Source organism: Podarcis melisellensis, assembly GCF_964234715.1.
Source record: "Podarcis melisellensis genome assembly, chromosome: 1".
Classification (NCBI taxonomy): domain Eukaryota; kingdom Metazoa; phylum Chordata; class Lepidosauria; order Squamata; family Lacertidae; genus Podarcis; species Podarcis melisellensis.
The window spans coordinates 22,857,555-22,863,554 of record NC_138528.1 but is presented as its reverse complement, the minus strand read 5'-3'; positions in this window follow the sequence as shown (position 1 = coordinate 22,863,554).

The window sequence follows — 6,000 nt, the reverse complement described above, 5'->3', positions numbered from 1 at the left end:
CGAAAGGATATTGGACTAGATAGGCTATTGGCCTGATTTAGGAGGCTCTGCTTATGTTCTATTTTGTTTTTAACCACAAGGGCATGTTCCCAAGCCCTGGGCAATGTGAGCATGCAGGGGCAGGAGGTTACCCTGTCCCTTTAATGGTTATGTATATAAGGATTTCCAACAAATGTAGGGTATTTTTTAATACAAAGAAAGCCCCTTTGTATTCCACATTGAGCTACTTTGCCAGAAGGAAGTGGTTGAGAAATATATACCTAATAAGTTCTTAGTAAGGACGTGGGTGGTGCTGTGGGTTAAACCACAGAGCCTAGGACTTGCTGATCAGAAGGTTGGCGGTTCGAATCCCCGTGACGGGGTGAGCTCCTGTTGCTCAGTCCCAGCTCCCTGCCAACCTAGCAGTTCGAAAGCACATCAAAAGTGCAAGTAGGTAAATAGGTACCGCTTTGGCGGGTAAGGTAAACAGCATTTCCGTGCGCTGCTCTGGTTCGCCACATGACCCGGAAGCTGTATGCCGGCTCCCTTGGCCAATAAAGCGAGATGAGCGCCGCAACCCCAGAGTCAGTCACGACTGGACCTGATGGTCAGGGGTCCCTTTACCTTACCTAAGTTCTTAGTAAGTCTAGCACAGGCATAGGCAAACTTGGCCCTCCAGATGTTTTGGGACTACAACTCCAATTATTCCTAACTAACAATGCCAGTCGTCAGGGATGATGGAAATTGTAGTCTCAAAACATCTGGAGGGCCGAGTTTGCCTATGCCTAGTCTAGCAGAAGTCTAGTTCAAAAGCAACGATCAGTAATAGGGTGGAGGGTTCTACCCATTCTCCGAAGAAAGGAAGCATTTAAGAGAGGCATCACTTTTCTGCAACACTACGCTACTCTACTTCCAGTTCACACTGAAATTGGGATCCAAAGCTGCAAAATCATGTGTGTACACATATCTCTCAAAGACTGCCCTGTGCATGCACAATTGCCTTGATGTTGTGTTCTGTCTGCTGTCTTCTGAGTAAGAACTTTGTTTTTCAGTTTTACAGCAGTTTGTTCCTCTAGTCCCTGCAAAAGGAAAATGAAAGAGCCACTCGTGATAAACAGAGAATATTACTGCAATGATCCCTCTGCTTGTCGTATGGATTTAGTTGTGTACAGACATCCAGAGTGGACAACCCGTGGCCCTTCAGATGGTTGTCTCCAGCTGCCTCAGGCAGCGTAGTTAATGGTGAGGGTTGAGGGGAGCTGAAGTCTAGTAATATACGGAGAGCCACAAGCTCCCCAGCCCTGGGGTAAGTAGTACAGATGTGTAAAGCTGCTCAGATTGCATGTGTGTTGCACCAAAATCCCACTTCTGCGTAGAATGCAAATGAATAAAAGTTCAAATCAGAAGTGTATCTATTCAAAACCAGAAGCCACTGAAAATAAGGAAGCCAGTGGCGTAGCGTGGGTTGTCAGCACCCGGGGCAAGGCAAGTAATTTGCGCCCCCTAACCCGGTAGGGGCAGAGAACTGCGAGTGCGAGCGCGCCCCCCGATGTTGCGCCCGGTGCGGCCGGCCCCCCCTGCACCCCCCACACTATGCCACTGAAGGAAGCATAGCTATATTAGCAGTAAGCACCCCATGTGCAACAGGTCGTGCTCTCTTGTGTTTAGGATTGCAGTCTTACCAACTAATGTTCCTTGCATTTTCTTGGGCTGCGGAAAATATTTGTCCTGTGGTGTGTGTGTGTGTTGCTACAGGATTTGGGGGGGGGGGTGTCATCTGGATGATATCTATGCTCAAACCAGTTCCCCTGTTAATGACTTTATGGTTAACTCTTTAAGATACTGATGAGGTCAGCTAAAGAGATGGGTTGCGATGTGATGGTGCTTTCTAGGAGCTGGTAGGCATTTCCCAACCCAACTCATCTGACTATATGCTAGTCATCCTAGGAAAGAGAAGCTGGGGGGAAGGGCAAAACCTCTCTAGTGTGTTGGATCCAAAGCTATGTTTGTGGACCTTCCCTGGAAACCTATTCAGGAGACAAGATCTGTTGGGATGCTGTGAGTCCTCTCATTCTATGCTCAGTTAGTATATATGTGTAAATAAAAGCATTTATCTTAAAGAAACCATAGTCTCCATTGACCTGCCATCCTAGGAAACCAAACCCTAGGTTAGAGCTGGAACCACTGGAGACTGGGTTATTAAATTTACACAGATGATGAGGTAGGCTTAAGCCCATTAAGAGGGTAGTTTATGAACTTATGAAATTGGTGATCCTCTATACATAGTGAGACAACAATCCTTCTGACTCTTGGGAGCGAGCGTACATTTGTAGTATTAACATTTCCACGATTCTTCCCAGGGCTGGCCCACCCAAGAGTCAAGGTGAGGCGATTGCCTCAGGTGGCAGGATGCATAGGGGCAGCAGATCCCAATGTATGTATTCCCTCTCTGTTCCTGATTAGATATTCACTCACCCCTTCTTCCCTGGTAGGGAAAGAAGGTACCATTTTGTGGTTCACCTCAGGTGCCAAAAGGTCTTGGGCTGGCCCTGACCTTTCCCTATTTATATATTCCTCAGGTCACAGAAGACATTGTGCATGTACGAGGGTGTGTGTGTATGGCTCAAACACTCTGTGTAGAGGATCTTCCTTGTTATGCCTGTGAACTTGGCCCCAAAGTATCTTGCTGAATATTTACAGAGGTATGTACAGCCCCAAGATAACCTGTAAAAATTGGATATTACCTGTGCTACAACTGAAGATAATATTTTTTAGCCAGTACGTTAAATAGAGCAAGCACTCTGAAACACTTTTACTGTCGTTCTCTTCACAGAAGATGTACAGCAAGCTGCTATCTAAAGCAAACATTTGTAACTGGCTGCTTACCAAGGTGGAGCTATAGCCTTTCTGAGCACTAGGTCAGTTCAAAACAAAACACATTCCAGATTGTTAGTGGGAAAGAAATTCAATCTTTAAAGAAGAGGTAATACGTATAATATTTTTTTGGGGGGGGGGGACACACACACACAAAAAGATGCTTCAGGTCCAAAAGCTTTCCCCAAAAGAAAGATTTTGAGACTTAAGAAAACAGAATACAACGCAGTACATGGATAAGAAACGAGAAGCACCATTATGCTGCTGTATGAGGAGCATAATTCTGATTTCAACAAAACTGTAATAAAAATACAAGAGATTGAGCTTGGGGGGAGGGGGAAGTGCAGGTGAGAAGTCGCCTTTACTTGGTTAAGACTGGACTTAAACAACAACAAAAATCACCCATAAGAGATTTAAAGGAATTTTTAAACAAAATTACTAATTGCATGGTGTAGAGCAGTATTCTTCACTTTTCAGACCCAGGACGCACTTTTCACCTCTAAATTTGGGGACCCATTTCTTAATCCTTTTCCATATGTGTACATGGTGGTGGTGCTCCTGTTGCTACCCACCTTGGATCAGCCTGTGACTCACTAGTGCATGGGTAGGCAAACTAAGGCCCGGGGGCCGGATCCGGCCCAATCATCTTCTAAATCCGGTCTGGGAATCAGAGTGTTTTTACATGAGCAGAATGTGTGCTTTTATTTAAAATGCATTTGTGGGGCATAGGAATTCATTCACCCCCCCCCCCAAAAAATAGTCCAGCCCCCCACAAGGTCTGAGGGATAGTGGACTGGCCCCCTGCTGAAAAGGTTTGCTGACCCCTGTACTAGTGGGTCCTAACCCAAAAGTCGAAAGCCAATGGTATGGAGCTTATTTTCATCTTCTTCAGCTGCAGTCATAAATAAGAAGCAAAAAAAGTCTCCTGGCACCTAAAGACCAACAGAAGTTACCCCTAATGAAATAGATCCTCAAATGCCTTTGAATGCCAGCCCCTTTGCCAATACATAGCAAACACACATCAAAAACTGCAGCACAGGGAAAAGAAGCTGTGGCAGGGAGTGGAAGAGTTAAAGACTCCTTTCCTGCATGACATCACCCTTCTTGTTATACTCTAGTTCTTCAGCCAAGACACAAATTTCTAGACTTAAGTCTCCACCCACTATCAATGTATCACCAAGGAACGGTATGAGGGGCAGACCACAATGTTGGTTTCACTCAGTGGTATATCGCTGATGAAACCGCTTTGCTCCTGAGTCCCTCTGCTAGCAGCACAACTTCATCCAGAGGGACTCAGAAATGCAGCACCAGTGATATACCGTTGAGTGAAACAGACATGGCGGTCTGCCCTCCTATGGCGCAGAGGAAGAATCAAGCTCCAATAGTAGAGGAGTGGATACACCTTATTCTTCCCTCTGCATCTTTAAATTGCTCAGTTGAGGACCACCACTTGCCACTCCCTTCAGCCAAGCATTTAGCCCAGTCTGGCACTGGCTTGCCCAAGCCGGCAGCGGGGTGGGGACTCTGCAAAACTGCCCCCACCATGTGAGTGACCATGGTGCCTCAGGAGCATTGGATCAGCTGGGGTGGGGGGAGGCTTCTTCTACGGCACAGCTGAGCAAAACCTGATGCTGCAGAGGTCTTGGGGCTAGCCCAGCTGGGGTTGAGGGAACCCTCCTGCCCTCCAGCTGAGCAGCAGCCTGGGCCAGCTGCCTTGGCCCTAGCCTGCAAGGCACTGGGGTGAAAGGGCCCTAGCCCCAGCAGTGATGAAAATCTAACGTTTTCCACCCCCAACATCTGGTTCTTAGTTTTAGAAGTGTAAAAAACACTAGTATTTCAGCAAAGTGTACCCTGCAAAGAATACATTGTTAATAAATGAACAAATAAACTGATGACACATGTAGTACTTTGTACACAGACAAGTTTATTTTTTGAGGGTAGAACAAATATATTTGAACATATGCACAGTTATGAAATTGTAATAAGCCCTTACTGCTTTTAAAATTTAAATCCACACATAAAACATTTCAGCAAACTTCAAGACTTTTTTTTTTTGACAAATGCAAGTTTCAACTTTGTTGCTTTTTGAAGTTGATACAACTCATTCAAGACTTGCCAAATAAAGGGAGACCAAATTAAAGACATGTAAAAAGCATGCATCTTTGTTAACATTTACACAAATACTTGTCAACACTGACAATTAAAAGTAAATAATATAAAATCCCTTAATTTGTGTACAGTATTTAGAAACTGGTGAATGGCAGTATGGACTGTAACAGTAATAAAGCATCCAAGAAAGATTAACACAGCTTAATGTGTGATATATATGTAACCCTGGGGATTGGGATGCTGGAGGAGGAAAAACACATAAATTTTTCTTTCATCAAAATAATTCTAAAGGAGCCTATGTTCCACTGTACACAATAAGTTAGCAAGTTCTAGCCCAGCTAGAATGAAACAATCCCAACATTTTAAAACTACTGTTAATTGTTTGCATATAAACCATATAAATATTACACTTTGGGAAGATGTCTGAATAAAAGCCTTTATTGTATATATTATATTTGCATGAAAAAAAGAAAAAACCTATTATATATCTAATAAGAACCTGTAAATTAATAATTAAAATTAAAATTCTATCATGGTATAAAGTTTGCATATTTAAAAAAAGATATTCTATGGATAGATATGTTTCTATCATAGTTCCCAAAATGTTATATATTAACAACTTCACAAATAGAAAGAGATAACGTACGAAGGAAATATACATTTAAAATATCAGTAGAGTGTTAAAGTTTACAAAACAAGCAGGTTCTTTGTGAAAACCACAAAGATCTTGCTTATTTGATCTACAGTTAAATGTTTAAAAATAGTTATCTCCTTAAGCAAAGCAAAACCTTGTGCTTCACAATGCAATCCTCTGTCAACAGCTTCCAGCTTACTCAGTACTTCAGATGCACCTTGTTCTATTTTCTTCCCTTTTCCAATATATAGTCACATCCATCAGTTGTACCCACAGTAGCCCCAGCATATGAGAAATTAGTCTCAAGTTTAACACACACCATTAAACACACTTACAGTGCGACCCTAGCCATGCCTACTCAGAAGTAAATCCTACTGAACTCAATGGGGCTTTCTAGTAGGTAA